This window comes from Capsicum annuum, chromosome 4 (genome assembly GCF_002878395.1).
Source record: "Capsicum annuum cultivar UCD-10X-F1 chromosome 4, UCD10Xv1.1, whole genome shotgun sequence".
Lineage (NCBI taxonomy): Eukaryota > Viridiplantae > Streptophyta > Magnoliopsida > Solanales > Solanaceae > Capsicum > Capsicum annuum.
Genome location: NC_061114.1, coordinates 165226927 through 165240940, shown reverse-complemented (window position 1 = coordinate 165240940; position 14014 = coordinate 165226927).

Genomic DNA, 14014 nt, shown 5'->3' with positions numbered 1-14014 from the left:
CATAATGCAAAAGCTCCAATTGCGGAAAGAAAGGTAGATAATGAGACCAACGATGTATGAGGAAGAAGCTTAGATAATTTTCAGGGAAAGGGTTATGGTTTACAGCTTTTAAAGATACACGATACGGAACCAGTTGTCCTACAATCACAGGAGTTCCATGAAGCAGAAGTGGAGGCATCAAATTGGGTTAATAACAATATCCTTGAGCTAGGTAATATGTATGGGGCTGTATTTAAAGGATGTGAGAAGGAAGCTCTAGCGTTACTTATAAAGCTTGCTAGAAGAAACATGTCTTTGGAGAAACAAAGAGAAGGTAACAAGATTAGAACACCAAAGAGTAGGAAAATGAGTTGAAGAACCTTGAATCAGATCTAAATAAAAAGGTGGAAGGAGTCATAAGTACGCAAAGACCTCTCAGTTTAACTTATCAATAAAATTCAAACTTTTATCCTTTAGTGTGAGAGGGCTTAACCCGACTTCTAAATGAATGACTAGTAAGAGTCTTAGTAGCCGTTTGTCCATGAAAATTACTTTTCCGGAGTTGGAGTTGGAGTTGGAGTTGAAGATGAAGTTGGAGTTGTGTTTGACCATGTCTTTTTGAATTTTTTTTTGGACTTTTGAAAAATCTTTTTTAAATATGATTTTATGCCCTCAACTTTTAAAAATTATCAAAATCACTCAACTACTAATTTACCTACTAACATACAATCAAATGTTGAGAAAATAATTTATCTCTTCAATTGATAAAATAATTAACAACAAACTAATTATTATGATTGTTATTCTTCTAAAATTTGAATAAAAATATCACAAGCACGAGTTAAATAAGTTTATCTAATCATAATCGATTGAATAGAGAAAATATATTTTGATAGATATGATTGATGGATATAAATATATTTTATATATTCTTAAATTTGTTGATGAAAATTCTTAATTACTTTTAATTGAATTAATTATTTTATTGAATTTGGTCTTTTTTTTTTTTTTAAAATATGGATGAATTATTTCTGAATAGATTAGTGCTATTTTTTTTGCTTTTTCTTTATCGATGATATTGATTTTCCTTGAATATTATTGTATTGTAAATATGGATCGTTACGTTATGTTTGATATGAGACTTTACTGACCACTTTTTAATAATTTATTAAAATCATAATATCCATTATATGACATATACAGAAAATTAGAATGGCAAGAAAAAAATATTAAATTTCTCACTTTTAAATAACATAATGTACTAGGCCTTATATTTCTATAATATAGTTCATTCAAAACAAAGTTTATATAGTTTCGCCATAGATTTCCATTTATTATTTTTTACTTCACGTTAGTAAATTTTGGTAAAAAGAAGAAAAAGAGATTAGAATATCTGTAACAATTAAAAATGATGTTGTACCATAGAAAACAAATAATAATTTTTTCCTTGGTGGTTGGTTGTAGTTATAAGAGGGGTTCGTGTAAAAATTTAAAGATTGGAGTTATATGTAATAATAATGAAAATTGGAAATGGAAGTGGAAAAATGTGAAAAGAACAAAAAGTTGTTTTCACTTTTTGGAATTTAAATACGGAATAAATTTTTGAATTTTCATGGCCAAACACCACAATTTTCGAAAAAGTGAAAAAAGTGAAATTTTTTTTTTGGAAAAAAGGAATTTTTTTATGGCCAAACAGCCTCTTAATGCAAAAGTGGAAAGCAGTCGTCTATTGTTTCCAAGAAACAAAGCTAGAAAAAGGTGTGGAAGTTTTTGCTAAACAATTGTGGTCGTGCAGGTGGATGAAGTGTGGCTTTTTAGAAGCCGAAAGAAGCTGTGGGGCAATTTTGATATTGTGGGATAGTAGAGTATGGAAGGGGATCTTTCTTGAGAAAGGTCAATACTCTCTAACTTATAGATTTGTAGCAGTTTAGAAATCTTTCAGTTGGTGTCTCACCGGTGTGTATGCTTTTCATACCAGAATTGATAAGAATGAGTGCTGGGAAGAAATTGTTGTAATGAGAAGCTTGTGTGATGGTCTATGGGTCAGTTGTGGGGATTTTAACACAATCAGATACATGATTGAGAGAAGGGGGTGCAACAGAATCACTAATATTATGTTCGAGTTTCGTGAACGGATAGAGGAGATGGAATTGCATGATCCACCACTAAAATGGGGGAGATTTACATGGTTTAGGGAGATTAATAATCAAAGTGTAGCTAGATTGGATAGATTTCTGTACTCAGTAGAATGGAATGAAATCTTTAAAGATATAAGACAGAGAATTTTGCCTAGAGTATTATTTGATCACGCACCAATCATCTTTGAGTGTGGCAATTGGGATCATAAGAGGTTATATTTTAAATTTAAAAATTGGTAGTTGGAAGTACAAGGTTTCATGGATATGATATAAAGCTGGTGGAAGAATTTGTAGTTGAAGGTTGCCCTGACTATAGGCTCAGTGTTAAACTTCAGTTACTTAAGAAAAAGCTCAAAGTCTGGAGCAGAGAAAAGTTTAGCGAGAATGTTAATAGTAAGAGTAATTTGCTAAATGAATTAATGAAATTAGCTCATGTGCTTGAGTCCAAAGAATTGACGGTGGAGGAGATGATGATAAAGGCCATAGTTGTAATAGAACTGAAGGATTTAGCCAAGAATGAGAAGGCAAGTTGTAGGCAAAAATCTAGAGTTCTTTGGCTTCAATAGGGGGATAAAAATACTAGTTTTTTTTCACAAGATGGCAACAACTCATAAGAGATATAATACTATAAATAGGCTGGTGGTATAGGAAGAAATTGTAGAACCAGAAGATATCAAAATGGCTATGGTAGATTTTTACAAACGTCTTCACTCAGAATCTGAAGCATGAAGACCTAAATTCGAATACATGAATTGTCCGAAGATCACAAATGAAGAACACAATTGGATGCAAAGACCTTTCACAAAAACTAATGTTTACCAGGTTTTTCTCAACGTGCCGTAGATAAGGCCCTTGACTCAAATGGTTTCACAATGACTTTTTACAAGTCTTTCTAGGAAGTTTTGAAAGAAGACTTGATGAGCTCCATCAATAATTTTCATCAAAATGAAGTTTTTGAGAAATCTTTTAACACTATATTTATAACATTAATCTCTAAGAAGCACGGTACAGAAAAATTTAAAGATCCCAATAAGATTAATTGGGGGTGTTTGTAAAATTATCTCTTAAGTTGATCATAAAAATATTAAAGACTGTTATGGATAAGTTGGTAGATGAACATCAAATGGCATTCTTGAAGGAGAGACAAATGTTAGATACTGCTCTTCTGGGTAATGAATTGGTGGACTCAAAAATGAAACAAAAGACTCCTAAAATTTTGTGTAAAATTGACATATAAAAGGCATATGACCATGTCAATTGGGATTTTCTTTTGAAAATATTGAAAGATATGGGGTTTGGTGATAAGTGAATCAAATGGATTGGTTTTTGTATCTCGTGTCTAGTTCTTCCTTTTTAATTAGTGGCACTTCTGAAGGTTTCTTCCATTATCAAATGGGCTCAAGACAGAGTGATCCAATGTCACCATTCGTGTTTGTCTTAGCAATGGAATGGCTAAATCATATGATTAGAAAGGCTAATGCTAATGACTGGATAAAAGGTTTTGGGTCACATAGTAATAGAAGCAACATGTAGATCACTCACTTATTGTACGCCGATGACTCCTTATTTTTTGTGAGGCAGAAGTGAACCAAATTAGACATCTGAGGGCCATCCTATCTATCTTTGAGGCTGTATCGGGATTACATGTGAATTAGAGCAAAAGCTTTATTTTTTCAGTTAATCATTCTGATGAAGTAGGTCTACTTGCTGCAAATCTGGGATGCCAAGTGGGAACTCTGGCCACAAAGTATCTTGGAATGCCTCATGGTGCAAAGAACAAAGCTTAATATATTTGGAACGAAGTGTTGGAAAGATGTCATAGAAGTTTGGAAGACAATATTTGTCCCTTGGCGACAGGTTGACATTGATAAACTCTATTTTGGATGCCCTTCCCAATTATATGATGGCTTGCTTTCCTATTTCTAAGGGGTAGTGAAGAAGTGAAAGGTACATATGGATGCAGTCTGTGGAAGACCATAAGAAATATGTTGTCTAATTTCTAGACCAATATTAAAATTAAGGTGGGTGGTGGGTTTAAAGCTTTCTTTTGGGATGATTGGTGAATTGATCATAACAACTTGAAACCCCCATATTTATATATTTTGAGTTTTCAAAAGCAAGCAACTGTAAGACAAATTTGGATAGAGAATGGATGAGAGTTGAACATCAGAAGGGCTTTGAATGATTGGGAAGTGGATAGAGCTATTAAATTGTTGCATTATTTGAACTCTTTTGAACGCATTATTAATGTTTCGGATAAACCAGTGTGGACCTTTTTTAGTAAAGGTGCCTTCTCAGTTAAATTAGTCTATTGGAAAATGAACAAGAGAAATTGCGTGTCAGTGGTATGGCCCTAGAAATTTATTTGGCAAATTAAAATTCCTACCAAAATATCATGCTTTGTGTATTGGTAGTTAGAAGAGCTTATTTATCACAGGAGAGACTACAAAAGAAAGGCCTTCAGATTTGCTCAAAATGTCTATTGTGTAGGCAGGAAGTTGAAAACAATGAGCATCTCTTCCTGCATTGTGAGATAACTGTAAATTTGTGGCAAATGTTCTTTGATATTTTGGGGGTGATTGGTAATGTCAAGAACAACTCTGGAACTTTTGAAGAATTGGAAGAGTATTGGAAGAAGAGAGGCAGAGAAAGACCGATGGCAGAGCATTGTATTTGGTGGACATGGACAATATGGACAGAGAGGAACCTTAGACATTTTGAGTACAAAAGTGGTCCCATCCACAAAATTAAGATGAATTATCCCAATCCTTTTTATTTTTGGTGTAAACAGGATGTAATAGGGGAGATAGTATCTTTTGTAGATTTCTTTGACAATTTGTAAGTTAGTAGTTGTACATAGGATCCCCCATTATCCTATTTTGTGAGTGAAACCTTTTGTCTTATCACTTGGTTATGGTGCTAAGTTTTTTTTTTTTTTGGATATAGAAATACAAGTTACCCTCTTAAAAAAAAGAGGACAACTTGTGTGATGAAGAATGCCATGGGAAGACATAAATTTTTGAAATTGTGTTGATAATATGCACGTGTATTATTACTACGAAAAGTGCGAATAGAAACACCAAACTGATTTTGTATTTCAGCACAAAAATTTTGAAATATGAAAAATAATTTAGAACGATCTTTCATTAAGAAAATCCAAGTACACCGTGAGTAGTCATCTATGAAAGCAACAAAATACTTAAAACCCAATGTAAAACTAACTCTGCAAGGACCTTAAATATCAGAATGAACTAAATGAAAAAGAGAGGTCGATTGTTAGGATTGTGTGGAAAAGTAGCTCGGGTGTGCTTCCCTAATTGACACGACTCACAATCTAACTTAGACAATTTAGACAAGTTAGGTACCATCTTATGAAGTTAGGATAAGCTAGGATATCCCAATCGTATGTGGATTAAATTTGAAGAGTTGGAGACCGAACAAACTGTAGTGGACTTGTGGCAATTAAGGTTATAAAGCCTTCAAACTCACTTTCTTCGCCAATCATCCTTCCCATAGAGGTACTACATAATAAAGAAGTCACTAAAGAGTGAGCCACAATAATTCAAAGACTTAGCCAAAGGGCTGATTGACAGAAGGCTAAAAGGACTAGGGACAAAAAAATATTATTTAGAGTCAATGGAAGTAAGGGATTGGATTGACCAACTCCGATTGTCCTTGTCTAAAAATTATTAGCTAACTTAACAACGGGAAGGGATCGAGAGTAAATAATATTAGTTAATAAAGATTTATTACGAGTAATATGGTCAGAAGCGCTCGAGTCTATGATCCAAGGACAAGTGTGGTAGACTGTGAGATACAAGCAATAGAATTACCAATCTGAGCAACAAAAGCTATTGATGGAGATGTCTGCTTACTCGCTTGCTCGCTTGACACTGAAAAAATTCAAAGTTGATTGGTTGGATTACCGATGGGTTCAATCTGAGCAACATGAGAATTCTTTGGTCTATCATGGAGAGAGTAACAGACATCACAGGTATGACCCATTTTGTTACAATAGCTACACCTTGGTCGAGGTTTCCCCGAGCAACTTCCATGTTGATTTTCATTTTGAGATGCTAGAACGGAAGACTCTGCGGATATCATGGGGTGACTAGACAATATATGTGGTGCAAATAATCACAAAAATCGAGTAAGTAGGTGGTACATAGCAGGAATAATTTGGCTCGCCAAAAAATTGATCTCGCACCGAGTCAAGATCAGATGGAAGTCCAAAAAGTGTAACAAGTAAAAACATTTTTCCGTGTTGCTCCAATTGTTTTTCAACACTTGGGAGCAGCGGGCATCAGCTCAGCTCAGTGAACTCTTCCACGACCGCCTGAAACTATCTAAGATACGTAGATATTCAAGTCCTGCTTTTTAAGATTAGTCAAACTAGAAATAACATTATAAAAATGAGAGATGTCATTTGTGTATAGCCCATGAGCCTTTTCCCAAACCAAGAAGCAAGTTTGGAATAGTTGGAATGACGACATCAACTCCTAATCACTAGATATCCATAATGAACTACACAATTGAGCATTAATCTTGTCCCATTTACCCTTATTTTTTTCATCAATATCCGTAGCATGTTTATCCAAGTGGTCCTGAACCCCTTGTCCCTTGTACCATAGCTGAATAGAGTAACACCAAGATAAGTAGTTCATACTACCTATCAAGGGTTCAGTGGTGATGGTGGGGTTTGGGTGGCTGAAAACCACAGGTTTATTGAAAATATATGAACTGAGGGTCATAATGTAGATCGTAGATGTTAACCGATTCTAGAAAAACTGCAAATGCAGAAATCTGAAGCAAAAAGTTGACTGAAATCTGAATCTGCAAAAAAAAACTGCAATCACTGTAATCCGAAATAAAAATTTGACTGAAATCTAATTCTGGAAAAAAATTTGCAATCGTAGGAATCTTGAAGCAAACAATTGGCTGGAATCTAGGAAAAAATGAACTGGACAGTTCTTTTTATAGAAATCTTAAAAAAATTAGATCTGTCTATTGTAATTTGATAGCTCCGATTGGTGCATGAGATGGCTAGTGATGGCGGAGGTTTTTTCTTGTGCCGGTGGTCCGAGTCTTGTGGTGGTCTTGGTTTGATCACAACACCTCCAAAAATAGAGATCTGGACAACCAAGAAAAATTGTTGGAAAAAAATGAGTTTGAAATTTCTCTTTCTTCTAGTGTTGCTAGCCTTGATACCATGTGAAATAGAAGAGAAATAAGAGAGAGCTCATCTTGATTATTCCCTCAAGCTATTGGAGTTTAAATAGCTAAGTTACATGTCCTAAAAGGAAAGGAAGCTACCTAATCAATACAAATCAATATCTAATTTAATACCTAATTATAGTAGGAGAAAACCAAGCTACCTTCTATATTTTTACTTATGCTATAGAATATTCGTAGGATTCTAACAAAATATTAGTAGGATTCTAATTAGTGTCATTCAAAATTACTTTGTTCTTTAATGCTGGAGGGATTTGGCGTTGGCGAAGTTGTTGTAGTGGCTTCAGTTTTTTGTTGAGCTGGAATTGACAAAAACAGTGAGTTTAGGTATTTATCTTTCTTAATTTCAAGCATATTCCATATAGTTATGGTTTTGTTCATGTGTGCTGGAGGAAATGGAAACTTCGAAAATGCTTTTCGCTATATGTATTTTAGTATCTAGAAAAGATGTGATGGAGGAGTACGCAAATTCAATTTAGTTTCATAGAAACCCTTTGTGACTTGGAAATGAAAGGGGAAAAATGATGTGTGAGCAAATTAAGAGTTGAGTAAACCAGTATTTTGCACTTCTTGGTTTATTTTAGTGTAAACATAAAAAGTGCTTTTAAGGCAAAACTGTCAATTTTCTGTTGAATGCCCCTCAATATTGAGAGTCTTGTCATTAAATAGAAAATATTCAATGATTACATCCCTAAAGATCCGTTTTCCTATCCCTAAAGATCAGTTTTTCTACCCCTCTAAATCCACTATTCTATCCTACCAAATCTGCTCTTACTAAAGTCACTATTATTCTCTTTAACTACTAAATCAAATCTATGTAATTACACCAACATACAACAATATATGATTACATTAATATACAATATTTACATCATGCTAACATCCCCCCTCAAATTGATGCTGGTAGATCAAGAAGTATCAAGTTTCCGATGAGAAATTGATGTCGTTATTGTGCCATTGATTTTGTAAATGCATCAGCTATTTGAAGATCACTGGACACGTGCAGAAGAGTAATGACACATATATCTACAGCTTCTCATATATAATGACAGTCTACTTTGATGTGTTTGGTCCGCTCATGATAAACTGAATTAGTAGCAATCTGAATAGCACTTGTATTGTCAGCATGGAGAGGAGTAAGATTAGATTGAGGAAATCCAATCTCAGCAAGTAGTCCACAAAGCCAAACAATCTCAGAGCAAGTAGTAAACATTGCTCGATATTGAGCCTTTATTGAAGATTTTGACACGCGATCTTGCTTCTTACTCTTTCAAGATATCAAAGACTCTCCAAGAAACATGCACCAACCAGTAACCAAACGATGAGTGTCTGAACATCCCGCCCAATCAGAATCACTAAAAGCATTAAAACGAATAAGCGAACCACTAGAAAAGAATAATCCACGATTAAATGTTCCTCAGAGGTATCTAATGATGCGACAGACAACCACCAAATGAAGATGACGGGGAGCTTGCATAAATGACTAACTTATTGAACTGCAAAAGAGATATCAGGCCTGGTAATAGTAAGGTAATTTAAGATCCCAACTAATTACCAAAATATAGTTGGATCAGGAAGAAGATCGCCTTCCTCCCGGCGATACTTTACATTCAATTCTAATGAAAACCCACAGAGGAGGAATCATGAAGACCTGCCAAAGAAATCAAATCTTGGGTATATTTGTGTTGATTTAGAAACACACCGGGTAAATCATGATGAACTTTCAAAGCCAAGAAATATGTAAGAGTACCAAGATCTATCATATGAAAAGAATCCTTAAGTTGCTGTTGCAGGCTAGTGATTAGTGAAGAATCAGTTCCTGTAATAATAATGTCATTGACATATACCAAAAGAAGAACACAACCTGTGGATGTTTTCCGAAGAAACAAAGACAAGTCATAGTTTCTCTACTCAAAAGAGAATTGTAGCAAAGTAGACCGAAATTTGTCAAACCAAGCTCTGGGAGCTTGTTTTAATCCATATAGAGACTACTTCAACTTGCATACATCTGATGTAGGTAATGAGAACAAAACTGGTGGAGGTCTCATATAAATATCCTCTTTGAGATCACCATGAATAAAAGCATTCTTGATATTCATTTGATGAAGCGTCCAGTTTTGTGAAGCAGCATGGCAATAATAATTCGCACCGTCGTCATTTTTGCGACTGGTGCAAAAGTCTCTTCATAGTTCACACCATACTCCTGCTTGCTACCAAAAATAACCAATCGAGCTTTGCACCGATCAAGAGTTCCATCAGAATGAATTTTAATTGAATAAACCCATTTACATCCAATTGGATGGACATTTAAAGGACATGAAATAATATCCCATGTGTCATTTTCTTTAAGAGCCATAAGTTTTTTCTCCATTGCCTTCTGCCAACATTCATGGTTGGAAGCTTGTGAGTAACAAGTTGGAACAAAAATGGTAGATAAAGTAGATGAAAATCCATACCAATTAGGAGGATAAGATACTCTCGTAGATCACCGAGTGGGCTCAATAGGAGCAGGCCTTGAAGAATTCTCAGATTCTAGTTGTGTAGCAGTTTCAGTTGGCGGATCAATATTAGGAGGGGGTAAAGTTGGCCGCCGACATTCCTATACAAATCCAGGTTTGAACCTCTTAGAAGAGATGAAAAATCCTCAAAAGTAGGAAGAAGAAGAGAAGTAGGAGATGACTCAACATGAGTAGGAAAAAAATACTGATTCTCAAAGAAAATAGCATTTCTAGAAACATGAAATTTATTAGAACATGGATCATAACAGAGAAAACCTTTCTGTGAAGTACTATAACCCATAAAAACACATTTAGTAGACTGAGCAGAAAGTTTATTACGCTGAGAAGGAGAAAGATGCACAAAACAAATACAACCAAATGTATGAAAATTATCATAGCTTGGATTTTTGTGATAAAGACGAAAATATGGAGATTCATGATTTAAGACTTTAGATGGTAGTCTATTAATTGAGTAAACAGCAGTAGACAAAACTTCCACCCAATACTTAGATGGAACAGAGGACTCAATCAATAAAGTACGAGTGACATCTAAAAGATGACAATTTTTACGTTCAACAATCCCATTTTGTTGTGGTGTATATGGACAAGAGCGTTGTGAGACAATTCCTTTTTCAAGCAAAAAATTTTTGAACTCATAAGACATATATTTTCCACCAGAATCAGATCTCAATAATTTGATGCAAGTAGAAAATTGAGTCTTAATATAGGCCAAAAATGTCTTGAATATGGAAAATACCTCAGATTTGGAACAAAGAAAATATACCCACGGAAATCGACTATAATCATCTATAAATGTCACAAAGTACTTGAAATGAGCATGAGAAACAATTGGTGAAATACCCCAAACATCACTATGAATGACATCAAAACACTTTTTAGCACGACTACCAAAATTAGGAAAAGGAAGAATTTTACTCTTGCCTAATTTACAAGTGGAACAATCAAAGGAAGCAGTGAAGAATTGATTTTTGTTCTCCAATAAACCCAAATTTGATAAATGAGATAACACAATAGAATTTGGATGTCCTAAGCGCTTATGTCATACCTTAATTTTATTAGTTGTAGAAGTACAAGCAAATAATAGAACACGAGGAATGGAAAAGTGTATAGAAAACAGTCGTCCAACTTTAGGCCTCTTCGCAATTATCGTCCTCGACACCTGATCCTGCACAAGACAACTAGTATGAGAAAAATTCATATCACAATTGTTATCTACCAATTGTCCAACTGAAATAAGACTAGTGGAGAGCTTTGGTGACATAAAAACATTATTGAAAGTTTTAGTAATATCCCCAACCTTGGTAATGGATAAATTACTACCATTGGCAACTTGAATTTGTGATGGACCATGATACTTATGAATATTTTTTAGCATACTAGATGAGTTGGTCATATGATTGGAAGCTGCAAAATCAACAAGCCAAAAATTAGATGCAAAATCATTACTTTGTAGCCCTAAAGCTGAAAAAGCTAACATGATTATTTGTCTTACCATTTCAAGAGTAGAAACTTGTCCCGAAGATGAGTTCTCAGTAGTGAAACCATTTGTCCCAGTTTGAAAAGCATTAACCTTACGGTTTTGAGGGCATGTGAGACACTCTATGATAATGTGTCCTTATTATTTGCAATAATTGCAAAACTTCCTGCCACAATTGCTAGCAATATGACCATATCCCTGGTAACTATAGAATTGAGTTCTAGTCATATCCCTACCCTTTCCTTTACCTTGGGCAGCAAATACAACAACAATATCATCAACTTGTTTGAAAGCATTTTGTGTAATAAAACGCTGCTCTTCCCAAAGTAATTCCCTTAAACAAACATCCAAGGAGGGACACGGGTCATGATTCATCAAGTGGGAATGAACGGTCTCAAACTCAGAGCGTAACTTCATCAAAAATTGATCTCGCTTGCTTTGCTCATGAACATGTTGAACTACAGAGAGAAATTGGTATTTTGGCATAAGCAATATCTGTAAATTCATCCCATAAGTTCTGAAATCCAGAAAAATAATCCTAAATAGAAAGATCTTCTTGAGAGTAATTAGCAATTTCATGCTCTAAGTGATAGCGTCGGGCACTATTATCTTGTTTGTAAACCTTTTATAAATAATCTCACATGCCTTTAGCTATCTTATAAGGCCTGATATTAAGAATAATAAGAGGGTCAATTGACCCTAAAAGCTATGTTATCACCCGAGCATCTTTAATCTTCCATTCACCTAACTTTGTAGGATCAGTAGGAGCAGGATCAGCTCCATCTATATGGCCCCATAGTTCTTTTCCAGTGACAAATAACTGAAACTGAAACTCCCATGATAAGAAATTCTTTCCAATGAAATGAACACTGAATGATTCAAACTGATATGAAGTCATATTTATGAAAACTAGAAACACTGACTCAAAAAGAATAACTAAAATGACCAAGATCGAAATCCAAGGTGTTAATTGTCGAGGAACAATCAACAAAAACCAAAATTTTCCAAAAAGACTAAAGGAAACCACAAATGAACTCTATGAAATAAGACAGCCAAAAGAAGGCTCTGATACCATGTCAATTTTCTGCTGAATGCCCCTTAATATTGAGAGTCTTGTCATTAAATAGAAAATATTCAATTATTACATCCCTAAAGATCCGTTTTTGTAATACCCCGTATTCTTGTGCTAGAATTCTAACCATCCTTCCTACGCATCTAAGCTATAATCCAAGTTATTCTCATGTGAATACATGTTTCATGATTATTATACTAGTCTATGGAGTAGTTTAGAGGTGAAAAATGTTCATAGCAATGACCTAGAACAAAGTTGAGCTAAGATCAATTGATTCGTCCAAAGTTTGACATTCGATTCTACTAGGGTCAACTTCAAAAGTTTATAACTCTTAATATACACGAAATTTCTAATCCCAAGACCTATAAAATTGTAGATAATTGAATTAGCTTTCCAACGATACCAATTTTGCCTTAATCCAATACTCGAGCAAAATGTTATACCCATTTTCGTGAGAGGCAGTAAGGGTGTGCGATTGGGAGTGTGAGGCACACTTACAAGTCTGCCATAAGGTGTGAGACACACACCTTAAGGTCTACCATGGGCTGTACACCGCATACCTCACTTCCAAGTGCCAAAAATCACCCCTATATATGTCTATAACACGGGATTTAACCCCAATTATCTAAAATGCTTTCAATTTCATCAAAAATTGGTCAAGAACACTCTTAAGGGTTTCAACCTAAAGATCAAGATATCTCAAGATTTAACCGTAGTTATTCAATAATTCTTTAAGATTTGAATTGCCCATTCTAAGGGCTACAAGAAGCACCTATTATTTTCACGAATAGAGTCCCAAGGTTAATAGTTCATCCAAAGCTTCAACTTCAAGGTATGTGGGATTTTTCAAAAAGAACACCCTTTCGTTCTTGTGCCCAAAAAAATATTTTTCTTTTATGAAGTTATGGATTTTATATGTTTTATTATGAATTTGAATCATGAATTTACATCTTATGTTGATTCTCATGAGATTATGATATTTTCGATATTTTAGAAGTGGAATTATATGAGAACAATGATATTTTGTGCTTAAAGCTGAAATTTCTAGATTTTGAAAAAATTTATATGTGTTTATGATGTAAAGCATGAATCTTGATAAGTTTTAATGTGATATTGAGACATGGGTTTTGAACTCTATTTGAGATTGTTGTTTTTGAGATATTTTTGAGAAAACATGCGTTATAAACACCTTGAATTTGAATGATTTGAAAAGATAAAGAAGCTTTGACCTTTCGGTCGTAAAAAGGAGTTGATTTTGAACCTGAGATGAGAAAAGAAATCCATTTTTATTGATTCATTATGAAAGGGGTAGCATGGTGGCTCCCGTTGTGAATTTTTGAATTGTTTTATGGTGGATTTTCTTTTTAAAAGATTTGAGCTAAGTCCGGGAGTAGTCTTTAGCACCGAGCAGGAGGTAGAGTGGGTTTGGTACTTTCCTAGAACTACGTACCCTCGTAAGAGCCAGAATTGAGGCTTATTTTCATAGTGATCACTAGTGTTTGGATTGATAATTTAAGGTCCTACTCCGATGGCAAGGAGTAGGGTGACTCTCCTCAACGTGGGTAGAACGTTGGACTCCACGTAGCTCACATGGTTT